The sequence below is a fragment of the Streptopelia decaocto genome (assembly GCF_964273445.1).
Source record: "Streptopelia decaocto genome assembly, chromosome: 4".
Classification (NCBI taxonomy): Eukaryota; Metazoa; Chordata; class Aves; order Columbiformes; family Columbidae; genus Streptopelia; species Streptopelia decaocto.
Window position 1 is genome coordinate 5,978,896 of NC_138658.1, and position 12,551 is coordinate 5,991,446.

A 12,551-nucleotide genomic window follows, 5' to 3' on the forward strand; every position below is an offset into this window, starting at 1 on the left:
TCCTCGGGGCTTATTGTGCTTAACTGGCCCTATTGTTGTGAGCCTTTCTGATAGAAGACGTTGCAAAAATACATGTGGGTCGGGCTGGATATTTGCGTTTGCATTTCATGGAGATAACGGCATTTTCCTCAAGTTATACGAGTCCCGTTTCATTATTCTGTGAACCTCTTGGTGAACCTCAGGCTTCACTCTATAATTTATGGTCCCTGATACAATCCAATGGTGTAATCTCATGATTTATGTGCTTCATTTATAATTTGATCATTTCAGTATAATACGTGTTTTCCTAGATGATTTATGTACTTTCTCCCATAACGTATGTATTTCATGCCATGATATACGTATTCATCAGCCGTGCGCTATGCCCCTGGTGGCACTTTACCAGGGAGGAAGGTTGGGACACCCCGGCCCGAGGCCAAGTCCCGAGGTTAATTGCAATCAATTCACCTTCCATGCAATTACACTTTCATCTGCACACGCCTGTGAAGTGAGCACGCTTAACGCCGTATCAGCGGGAAAGCAAATGCGCCTCTTTCCCCCTCAGAGCCAGTAAAGCCAGCCGTGGCATAGGATTACAAGGGGGGCAGTGGGGATGGTTCAGCCCTCTTTTCTAACATTTCCATTGAGAAGGCGCTGAGAATAATTAATTATCTCCCCCTTGTGCTGATTAACACAGGTCTCGTTTCGGCACATCGACAGAAGAGTATCCCGAACACCGACGAGGCAGCAGCTGCCTGCCCTGATTTCAGGAGAGCATCCTTGCACAGCACAGCCCAGGCTAAAGGGGAAACTTCAGAAAAACAATAATACCCTCCTCCCTAATTCCTTCCCCCCAAAACAATGGCCAGAGGGAGCCCAGAGACAACCCTGTCTGCTCACCCAGTGGGATCAGCTGTACCCAAAGTTTTCCCTGCAGCAACCAGCCCATCACCTCCCCTGGTCACACACTTTCTTCCAGTGCTTTGCACCTTCACCGCCCATCTCCCACATTTCCAGCCTCCTGGTCCCTTCCTGCCACAGCTCCTGGTCCTGTCTGCAGCAAGGAAAGCATCATCTCACCCCCCGCCACCCTGCACCCACCATTTGGAAGCCTCACGCTAATAAATAAACCCCACTCTTTCCACGCTCCTGTGCTGGACATGCTCCCCTGACCACACACCACCCTCAGTGCTCTCTGCTGATCTCTCCCCCATTAATTCACATTTTTCTTTAATGACAGTGCTCAAAGTGGGGCAGACAACACCAGCTGAGCCCTTTCTGGCGCTGAGCGGTGCAGAAATCCCCACTCACCCGTGATTCCCCCACTTTGCTTTGCCCAGTGAGGTATTTGCTTTTTCCACAGCTGCAGTTCCAGTTCAGCTTGTGATGCCCTCGAATCCCAGTGGATCTTTTTTTCCTGTTGATCCACTGTTTCACTAATGATTCCTCACCTGGGATGTGTGCTATTTATTCCTACTTAAAACCAGTCCTTGGCACTCATCCTTACTGAGCCGCTTCGCCTTTTCTCCAGCTCTCCCCACCACCTGCCATGAGGATGTTGAACCCCTGACTTCCCACCTCCCCTCCCTTTGACACCCCTTGTCCTCGCTCACCCATCCCAAAGGGATTCACAAAAACACCCCTGGGCACTCGGTGCCTCCCACCGCAGAGAGGGGACACCAAGGGGACGCTCATGGTGGGCGGCTTTCTCCATGGCATCAAGAGAGGGAGGTGTAAGGCCATGTCAGAAGCCTCACTGAGCCAAGATATATGATATTCATTGCCTCTCCACAAGGCTTATTGCCCTGTCATAGGAGGAAATAAGGTGAGTTTGACATGATTTGTTCTTGACAAATCCCTGTTGGCTGTTACTTATCTCCGCGCTATATTCTAGAGGCTCATAAATAATTTGCTTGATTATTTCTTCCAGCATTTTTCCATGTGCTAAGTAGACTGACTGGTCTACAGCTTCTTGGTCACCTTGGTTTGCCTTTTTTCAAAGATGGGCACTCTGGTTTTTCTCTCGCAGGCTTCAGAAACCTCCCCTACTTGCCACCAGTTCTCAAAAACAATTGCCAACAGCTAAATGACTGTTTCTTTGAGCTCCCTCAGACCCAGTCTAGTGGAAAATATCCTGCTGTCTTCTTCTTCTACCCTAAATTTGACCTCCTCGTTGCTGAGATGAACACTGTCAACCTAAAAAATGTTCGTCAATGATGACATGGGTAAAGCTGGAGGAAAAAAAAGAAATAGAGTGCTTTTGTCTTCTTGACATCACCTATTACTGGCTGTCCCACCTCATTTAACAGTGGGCTACCATTTCCTGGTCATCATGAGAAGTAACTAAAATAGCCACAGAACATATTTCTTTTCTTTATGTCATTTGCAGGTTGTATCAAATTTTATGCATTGGACCTTGTCATTTTGCCCCCGCAGCTCCATGGTATTTCTTTTCTACTCACCGACTACAGCCCTACTTCTCATAGGTTTCATCTACCAAGTCTTACAGTTTATTGATGTCCATCACTATTCTTTTTCTTTCTATGAATTACAAACCACAGCGTTTTACGCTCTGAGCCTCCTAACCCAGCTTCCAACTTCACATTTTAAACAAAGTACTTCCTGTTGATAAAATCCACTTGTTTTCTTTCCTTTCTGTCTCAAACACCTGTTTCCAGCACACCAAAGGCCACCTTGTACTGCATTCCCTTTCCAACAGAAGTAGGGGTCAACGCTTCAGCTGTTTGCTTTCATCATTTTCCTTTACTTGCCCGAATCCGAGCTGAAACTACACACAGAGTTGTAGTTGATACAGAAAAGATATCTACATCAGAATAAAACATTTCCTTTGCCTCTCTTAGAACTGCTCAATAATATATATGGATGCACATAAATGCATAAATATGTAACAAATATAAATATATGGATATAAAACAAGCTGGTACTTAGAAACCAGAAGGGGTGGGATGCCCATGTGGACAGGGTACTCCTCCAGTACCAACGCTGCTCATTCTCTTGACATCCTGGCCCTCGGGGTAGTGTGCCAAAAGCAATACCAACAATCCCAAGCTTTTTACCACATAATGAGACAAAAGCCCAGAACAAGCTTGGTGTGTTAAAACTCAGCTGTATAAACAGTAGGAAGCTGGTGAGCATGCAGATACTTTTAAGCATGCGCCAGATGTGAATCCAGCTGTGGTGCAGCCCTTCCAAAGCCAGTGGCTTATGCAGCCCCGTTGGCCTCTGCTCGCTCTCGCCCTCCACGTAAAAACTTAGGCATTTGTGTTGACCGACACAATGATCTGCATCAAGGAGGAACATCTGTGGAGTATCCCAACACCTCAAAATTCAAAATCAGTTTGGGGGATTTTGACATTATCTTCTGCGGACTCCTAGAGGGAAAAATCCTGAGCAGGGAATACTTAAAAACAAACAACCACCTTTGTTTAATTGGCAATTATGCAAATAGTAATCAGGTCTGCACTATAAAAATTAAAACAAAACAAACAAACAAAACCCTACAAAAATCACACATCCCCTCAAATACTGTAATATACTCGTGGGAAGTTGTGACTAGACCGGTTTTGTTAGATAATGTTGACGACCCCCAACAACCGAAAGCACCTTTCAGGAATGTGGTGTTAAGGAGGTCATATCTATATGCCAGAAAAAGCTCAGGCCACTTTGAGATTAATTACAGTACTAGATATGAAATAAATGTTGTCGCAGCACAAGTGTGTAGGGAGTTTTGTCCAGACACTCAAAAAATGGTCTAAGGAAGCAGCCATCGAACTCCCACCAGGACAGAAAAGACAAAGGAGAATTTATTAATTCCGGTGTCACTGGGACAAGACCTCTGAGCACATACAGGTAGTTTGCATGCCCCTGTTCACCTCTCCATGTGTTCTTCTGGTTCCAGATTGGCACCAGGGAAGTAACACACAGGGCTTGTGCCATCAGTTTTCAGATGAAACAGCTGCCACCTTCAAGGATTTACATGTTTCTCACTAAGGAGCAACAAAGACTGTTCCAGGGGACTACCAAGGTGGGAGGATAAAGCATCAATTTTGACAACCACAACTTGGGAACAAGCAAAGTCTTTTCCTCCAGACACAGAAGGAAACAGGGCATTTGTGTAGAAGAGATTGGCCAAGTGCCAGCAATGACCTCTCCTCAGTATGCTGGGTCTATTTGCCACTTGAACAGAGATCTTAAATTACCAAATTAGACAAAAACATAGAAACAAACAAAACTTCAAAATCTAAGCAGGATCAGGTCCCAGGTTCTCACTGATCAAACAAGATTGCTTCTGAATGGATGTACTGGTGTTGGGCTGGAGTCCTGAGTAAACCAAGAAGTACAGCCACCTACTTGAGGTTGTATATAAACCTAAAATGTGGTTTTCCATTCAGTGTCCTTATTGATATGGGTCAAGCTGTGGTTGCTGTAAATGCCCCCATTCCTAAACACTTTGCATCAGGCACTCTTTCCACTAGTTTTTTAAGGTCAGTGAATATGTTTTATTCAGCTGTAATTTAAAGAATCCAGTAGTAAATAGAGGATAAAATCCAATATTTTATCTTGACAAATATAATTAATGGTTTATAAATATTTTATTTGACAAGTGAGGTCCTTGGCAACACCTGTATTGTGCCTAAGTGCTTGAGTTCCAGCTCAAAGAACAAAATTTGCAGGCGGCACTTGGCTCCAGGCAGCTGTTCAGCTGAATAACCTCACCAGCGGTGCAGATGCAACATGGGCCGAGTGTTTTCCAAATGTCAAAGGACTGGGCCGGACACAGACAGTTCCCACTCAACTCTTCTGTAAAATGCCAGCATTAGGCTTAACCAAGCACAGCTCCTAAGAAACGCTGAGTTTTATTGTGCAGGAGGATGAACCTGATGTAAAGACTTCTTTGCTAGTGTCACCATTTAAAGAGGTTCTTAATTGAAATGCAAAGCTTCATGGAAGATCCAATGGTGGCTGAGGGATTCAAACCAAGCAGGTTTGTTGGTCCCATCATAGCTCTCAGCCTTTAGGAAGCAGAGAGCACGATGGCTGCTTCCTTCCACTTCGTAATACCACAGAGCAGACATCAGGTTTGGAAGATGCACAAACACGGGATGCTGATCACATTCGAAGTCTTCTAGGGCAGGCCTAGCAGCTCAGATGTGGTTGCAGTCATTGAAGCTGGCCATAAGAAGCAAGAATAAATGCATCAACATTGTTCAGCAGCGTTTTGTGGTTTTGTTTGTTTGGGTTTTGAGGTAGGAGCAGCAATGTGCCATCTACAATACTATCATTAACAAACTGACAGTCAAACCTCTTTTTATCTGATTATCCGAACAGATACCTCATACCATGGCAGAGATGTAGCACGTACATAGAGCAACATCACAAGCCACATTGGAGTTGTTTTCAAACCAATTTTTCAGCATTTGCCACTGGCTTTTTTTCCGGAAGGTTGGTTTATTTGGTTGTTTCCTGAATGCTTGGCCAGTGATTTGTTTTTGCCAGCTTAAGAGGCCCTGTGGCTAGTGCACTGCAACAGTGGCACTCTGGGCTTTTAACTTATTAAATCTGCAATGGAAATGCCAGAGCCTTTTTGCATCACAAAGTAAGCAGCAGCAGCAAGAGATGGAAAAAGAGTTTGTATGGCATGGTAAGGACCTGCTCAGGAGTACAAAGCAAAAGGCAAGAAACCAAAGCCATTCTGACACCATTAAGCTTACATGTGTCTTCCTTACCCTCCGGAGAGAAGGTACAGGGCTGACTGGGACTGCTCAAAACCAGAGACAAGTGGCTGAACACAGATGGTCAATAAAGCCATAAATTGCCTCACCAGCCTCCCAAGTGGTTGCTGGAGATGCACAAGGAGAACTAAAGTTCCCATAATCCACAAGGAGAATCTATATTTCTTGTGGAAACTCCCATCAACCTTCCCCAACCAGCAATATGTTTTATCCCTTGCTTCCAACCCGGAGCATTCAGATTACACTTGTTACACAGCTCCCAAGGTTTTTTCTTTTTCTAGAGCCACAGCAAAGCAATTGTTAATTCTCCCAAAGCTCTCCTGAGAAGAAGGCGGTGGATATACCAGTAGCAACTACCAGCAGCCACCACCAGTAGACTGGGAAGCCCTGTGCCTGCTCCCACCAGTGCTCTGGTAGGAAGATGTACCCCCTAACAAACTTAGACATCAGCTTACACCCTGCTCTGGGGGTCACAGAACAAGACCGATGTGACAGATTTATTCAGAGCCTCAGGAAAGCAGCCCTAGGTTTATAACATGAGGATTCAGAGGGCAGCCTTCCTGGTTTTGTAGGGACCTGACCATTGGTGCCATTTTCACAGAGCTTGCCTTTAGGACAGGGATGTGCATTAACTGCAGCACAGCACCCTTGTGAGTGGGTGCCCATGGAAAGTGCAGATGCGATGCAAAGGGATTTTTCAAGGCAGTGCACCTGTGAACCTGGAAGATGTGCACCACTGCCACTTCCGACCACCGATGAGCACCAAGATCAGCACAGCTGCTGACAGAAATAGGAGCTTGTGCCAACAGAGATGGGTGCTAGCCAGCTGTCCTTAGTGGAGGACTTTCCCCTGCCGATGCCTGGGAAGGCTTAGCAGTGGACAAGACAAAAGCATGACACTGAGGTGCACCTAAGCAGGGCATTTTTGAAGCACTGGGCAAGAAGAGCTCTGCTCTCTCTAGTGACATGACACAGCTGGTTTGCACTTTCCTCACCGCTTATGAATCCTTCTCCTGACTACAGAAACCCAGAAAGAAGCAGATTTATCTTTGCTCTCAGGAGGCATCCACAGACAAGACCAACAGTAAGTAAACCTGTAAGGAGACTACAGTGGCTGTGATGCAGCACCCTTGGAATTAGGAGCACCTGTTGCCAAATAGCTTGCACCTGGGTGTCCATGAAGAGTGCAGGTGGGCAGGAAGTGGTGATTAGCATCACCTATCCTGTGTTGATCTGGTCAGGGACTTTTCAAGTATTAAGAGTGGAACAGAGGATCCACTCTTGGAAATAAATCCTACATTCAAAGACTCAACTGTGAAGGTACATATGACTTCACTGTAGCTTGCTGTTCAAAGCAGAAATGCCTTCCAAACAGCTTAAAGATACATGTGTAGGACTGAAGGGACATCAGTTTTCAGATGGGAAGGACTGGACTGCTTTTGTGCTTCTGTTGGTGAGGACCCCCAACCAGCTCCAGCCATTCACACCAGAGTTGTGACCAAATGTTTGACCATGACGATGCAGGCAGCACTCTGTATACACGAGGGCAGCACACAAGCTGGTAAAACAGCACCTGACCCTGCACCAAACCCACTCTGTACAGCACCCAGCATCCTGCTCCTTATCCCAGATATCCTGAGGACATCCCGGCTGCACTGCCACAGCCCCCATGCCGTGGTGCCATGTATGTGGGTGGCTGGGACCCAGGCTCCCACTTCCCAGCCACCATGCTCACCTCCCGCTTGCCCCACGCTGCAGGGGTGAGATTTAGCAGGGGGCAGTCTTGCATGGTTTTTATGGTTTTCCCCCTGCACAATGCCCCTACTGCCAAAAAAACCAGACAACTTGCATCTCTGAGGCAGCACTTGCAGCCTCTCCTAGCACAAAGTACAGCACCTTGCTGGCTTGAAGGACAACAGGAGCAAATCAGAAAACCAACCTCAAATGAGTTTTTGCTTTCCCCCCTCAAGCCCGTACTCACCCTGCAGGAGCCAGACAGGACTTCTGGCTGGGGAAGGGAACAACAACTCCAACCACCCCAGCTGGAACAGGGACCTTGGCAGAGGTGGCTCCATGTCCCACACAGCTCTAGGAGGAAGTTACCTGCTGAAGCCACATGCAGCTGACCCCTATATATGGGTGCGGAGACAGGTGGCAGCAGTTTGGTTTTAATTACTTGAGGTGAAGAGTGAAAAATCTACCCCTCGCTTATTGCCCAGCTGTGGGGAAGAATGGAGAACTTTTCCTTAAAACAAAACAAGGAGTCAGTGTGTTTCTCTTGCGCAAGACACCCGTGAGCTTTTGTGTCTGTTTAGCCGCAACCTCCTGGTTTTCTTTGTTGTCAGAGCGCATTTCACTCCCGTGTCAAATTGTGTCAACCCCAACCTTCCCCTGCCCCCATTGAAACCCCTCCAGCCCCCAACCCCACCCCAACACCTCCCCACGAATCGAGGAGGCACTTCCACCCCACCAACATATGCAGAAAGGTAATTAAAACTGTTTAGGTATTTTTGTTGTTGTTGTTGTTGCTGCTTTCTGAGGCTCAACAGCATAAATGCAACTTCTGCTCAATTAAGCTGTGGGATAAAAATAAAAGGTCTTACGACGGCTCTTTATTTCTGCACATTAAGGCTGGAGCCTGAGATTTACAGACGCCCCCTCCCGCCTCCCCCCATGGAAGGAAACCTTCAAGTAAAGATGTGTCCAGCTGAAATTACCATTATTATCCACACACAGGTACATATATATATATATATATATATATAAAATGTTTATATACACGAGTACACGTACCTACATATAGACCCCAAATCTGTTTGTGCCTTTTCCTGTTTATGCTAAGGGTACCTTCCTCCCCATTACAACAGCATTTGCACATTTATAGGAGGAATAAAGAAAAAAAAAAGATGCATGATCCATGCGGAGGAGCCTTTCCTCTGCCATCCAGAGAAAGAAGAACTAAAAGGATTATAAAAGTTCAGATTAAAATGATATAAAATCTAGCATTTGGCTCCAACACTAGTGCCTTGGTCCTCTGTAGCTAATCTGTATGCACTCTGTGACCTCCTCGCAGCGAACCCTGCTAAATATATTATTCCCACGGGGGCTTTCACTGCTGCTTGGTGTCAGAAATCAATATGTATGAGGCGCGTGGATGGGAATTTCTAATAGATCTGCCTGGCCCTGTGCTGCTTTTCAATATCTGCCTTGGACTATTAGTGCCGGCTCGGTGCCTGTGAAATAACCGAGATAATCTTTTAAGGTGCACTGTTAAGGTGGAACCTAAATGTTGCCGTTTCAATTAAAACAACAAAATATATATATATTCATAAATCAGTCGGCACTGTGCGTAACCTTGTGTGTAGCCCGATTATAAACAATGATGGGGATTAAAGTATTAGGGGGGGTATGCTAATGTCTACATTTCTGAGGAAGAGCTTAGTTCCTTTCTTATTTTTTTTATTAACGGAAAATTGCATAGATTCACGGGGTGGGGAGGGAGGAATTAAAAGTGGAGGGAGCGAGGGATGACACATTGTCTGTGCAATCGCCTCCATGCCAGCAGAGCGGTGGAGGTGAAAGAGCGAGATCGCTATATTACTGCAGATAACGCACCCATTTTACCTAAGAGACACCAGACCGCGCTTCTGCAACGCTCTCCATTTTACACTGGTTTGCGCACGTTGAAATTATTGCCTGAGTGATCCCGAGGCATTTTTATTATCGGTATTATTATTTTGGAAAGTGGGAGGAGGGTTTTGTGGTTTGATTTTTTTTTTTTTTTTGTAAAGTTAGTGCATAATTCCACCAGGTTGTCCTCTACCTTTCCCCTTCCGGAGGTGCTGAAGGTGGGCGGGAGAGCACAGGTTGATGGGGCCCCCCTGCAGACCCCGTGTCCCCCCCGCAGGCAGCGGAGCGAGGCTCAGGTTTGAGAGCCGGCTGCGGGGAAGGCTGCGTTCTGCTCTTTCATTCTCCTTCTCACTCTTTGTTTTCAGTTGAATGCACAGAGGAAGCTGTCTCAGCTCAGTGCACAGAGGTGCAGCGTATAAAAGCAATAACTTGCTAAAGAACCGCTCGCTCTCCCTTTTTATTTTTGCTTTTTTTTTTTATTAGGGGAAAGGGAATCACTAATTGATGCATACGCTCCTCCGGCTTTGCGGGCAGCCAGAATGAGTTCAGCTCTGTGCTGGAGATAACAAGTGGGGATTCACCACCCCAGAGGATCCGTTTTAGCCACGTTTAGATCCGCCGCCCGTGCGAGGTTGTCACCCTACCAGAGGTTGAAGAACTGGCGTGCAGCCCTGGTGTTTTTCTTTCCCCGGCTCTCCTCCCTGCACACTTCAGTTAGCACGGCCCAATCCACCTGACAACCCTCCGGATGCCCTCGACTGCTTGTCTGGCCCGAGCTGGGGGCAGCGGGTGGGGGGCAGCAGCCCACGATTATGGACGTGGGTCTGGGGAGAAGCACAGGGAGAAATCTCTGACCTAGGAGTGCTCGCGGTGTCGGGCCCGGCTGTCAGCGGCAAAGCCAAAGGCTCCAAAAGGAGGTTTTTGCCCATCTGGATTTCACTGCAACCCTCTTAAAAGGGGAAAAGATGGAGTGCGATCTGTTTGGTTCTGTGTTCTGTAATAAATGCACTTTCCTCTGCAGGTGCCATGACCCCACAGGATGCAGCTCCCAGAAACCAAACATCATCAGTTTTACCTGAGAAATACGAACATGGCTTTTCAGACACCTGGCTGGGTCTGCTTCAGCCGCCCGCCTTCAGGTTAAGCACTGGTGTGGTGTGCAGCCATGAAGTGGAAGCAAACAAACCCACAACAAATATCCCCCCCCAAAATAAAACAAAATTAAAAACAAAACCAAAAACCAACTAAAAAAAAAAAAAACCCAAACAACTCTGGGATGTTTTTGGTTTTGTTTTTCCTCATGCTCATCTAGAAATAAAGCCGCAAATCCCTCTGGTCCCTGAAAGATTTCACCTGAATATACACGGTATATAAATAGATCAGAGCTGGAAAGCTCAATTCTAGATTTAAAAATCCGCCTGCAAAGATTACAGGTATTTACACCCAGGGAGCAGCTCCTTAGGAAGACAGGCCCGGGCAGGCAAGGCAAGGACGCGCGCATGTCCTGCCCTGCTGCCTGGGGTCCCAGCCCAGCACACAGGGGACGCCGCTGCCTGACACAGGAGCTGCATTCTAGGCGTGTGGTTTGGATTAGCTGTCCCCTGCATCTGGAAACATGCAAACGTTTATAAAGGGCTCCACCACTGCTGGTGGTTTTACCCCAGATGCCGAGAGCCAGCTCACTCACCGCATCAGCTCCTCGCAGTATTTATAATATAAACACTTCTAATCTAACGCACACAATTCCCAACAGTTTAATAGGGCTGAAGTTCCCTTCCCGCCTCCCCTTTCTCAGCCCATCAATTAGGTAGGTATATGTGAAAACAAACAACCTATGTGTTTTCTGCATCTCTAAGGAGGTGTAATGGTGTGAATTGCTGGTTGTACACGTTTACTGATGGGAGAAGGGAGCTGAGTGGCTCTTTGTAAACTGCAGGCTTGGTTTTTGCATGGACGCCGAAAAAGAGCAACTTTCAGCAGCACAGGTAGAGCCGGAGATGGAAAGGGCAGGGGAAGGACTTGCATGTGTGTGTGGCCACGGTGTCTCTGGCAGCAGGAGAGGTGGGAATGAGACCCAGGACCAAAACGCAACATCCCAAATGGGGCAGGCACTGGGCTGCAGCCGAGCACAATTCATCTCCCTGGGCATGGGAGACCCTCACCTGTGTTGTTCTGATCCATTTAGTCTCCTGCCTTTAACCCTATGTTTATGGCAGCAGAGCAGGCTGTGGGAGTCCCTTCTGGCCTGCAGCTGATGGTCACTTCTAGTTTGCATTGCATAGCCCTTGTTGATCACCAGAGCTCAACTACTCAAACTGACCTGCATCTGTATTTAAACAAAGAGATGTTCAACTCCATTTTAAAAATCCATATTAGTAGCTCCGTTTCAGGGAGGATGCACACCTACAGTGCTCCAAGAGGCTTCCAAAGCAGCAAAAACCCATGTGGGGCACCACCAAGCCATTGCAGCACCCGGGCAAACCCCTGGCGAGGCAGAGCGCTGCTTTGTCTGACCTTTTGCCACGACCTCTGCCTTATTGCCTCACAGCCCAAATTTGCAAAGATGGGATTTGACAAGAGGTGTCACGTCTCTTCCATCCTAAAGGCAAATAAATGTCCCTTTCGATCACGGCTGTCACCCGCCGCTCATTGCTAAGCGACACCCCAGCCCAGCAAATTACTCCCACCCCAGTTGCTGCCAGCATCTGAAATACGGTTGACTTGGAGACACTCCTGGATGAAGGCAGAACCAGGAGGAAGCCCAGACTACAGGTCCACCCTGAAATACTCAGATGCAATGTAGATACCATCAGCACCTGAACAGAAATACCACTTTTGCAGTAAGCGTGACCTTTTTGAAGGTGGGCATTATGCAGCCACGTTGTTAGGGAAACACAGTTAAATCGACTTACTAGAAGCTGGTGGCTGTAAGAGAAGACAAGCTGGTGTGGACCAGTCCCCCGGTGCTCTCTCTCTGCACTGCTCAGCACGGGTTGATGGTTCAACACCAGGAGTGGCTGGTGGCCCCTTTCCCCGGGCAGAGGGACAAAGGCACGCTGCTGGTGCCCCAAGGACCCGGGAAGGCAAAGGCAGAGGGGTGCTGGTCTGCAATGGCAGCCTGTGCAGAGACAGCAATACTTCTTTGGATCGATACATGGGCAATGAAGCTGGAGGTCAAGCCCATGGTGT